The sequence below is a fragment of the Anneissia japonica genome, unplaced genomic scaffold, assembly GCF_011630105.1.
Source record: "Anneissia japonica isolate Jap-2015-1 unplaced genomic scaffold, ASM1163010v1 scaffold287711_len853857_cov187, whole genome shotgun sequence".
Classification (NCBI taxonomy): Eukaryota; Metazoa; Echinodermata; class Crinoidea; order Comatulida; family Comatulidae; genus Anneissia; species Anneissia japonica.
In genome coordinates, this window is record NW_022753410.1 from 551,096 (window position 1) to 551,964 (window position 869).

Genomic DNA, 869 nt, shown 5'->3' on the forward strand with positions numbered 1-869 from the left:
TGGCTACACTTGATGTTTCGTCATTATATACTAATATCCCTCATGAAGAAGGTGTTAATGCGTGCATTTCAAATTACAAGCAAATTCGGGGCAAAACCCCATCTAAATCACATCTCCGTGAACTTATCATGCTGATTCTGACCAATAGTAACTTTGTTTTCGGCGACGGTCATTACCTTCAAATTCATGGCACAGCAATGGGCACCAAAATAGCTCCATCTTTTGCTTATTTATGGGACAATTTGAGGCCAATTTCCTGTCCCTACAGCCCAAGAAACAAGATGTTTGGTTTAGATGTGTATAAGAGACAGGTATAGTGCATCATCGTAATAAATATTCATGATTTAATGGTTGTTTGTGTATTGACTACTTATACAGAATTTTACTATATTATAGGCATAGGCTAGGACCAGGCCTCCTACTATAGTATAAACGCCTAGTCCAAGACCTTGTTGCAAATCCCAACCCACATAAGCCTGGCCTATAATGCTCGTGATCGCGGTACCCTGACATTAAAAATTAGCAGACGCACTGGGAAGCGTTGTTCACGGAATTGGACTGCAGCGAAAAATGATTCCCCCATCATTAATGGAACAGGCCCACGTCATGCTTGGCTGATTAGTTTTGCTTTACTTTTCGCAAGTCTAGTGCCATAAGCAGCAAAAGTCCATTTCTAGTGTTGTTGTCAAATGCATTTCAAACCAGCCTGGTTTTTGATTTACGTTTTGGAATAGAGTTTGAAGAGGGCGTTTGATTAATTCAGACCTACGTTTTGAATTTGAATTACATTTTAAAGAAATTAGAACTACATTTTGGAAAATTTGAACTACGTTTTCAAAAATTAGAACTTCATTTTGGGAAACTAGATC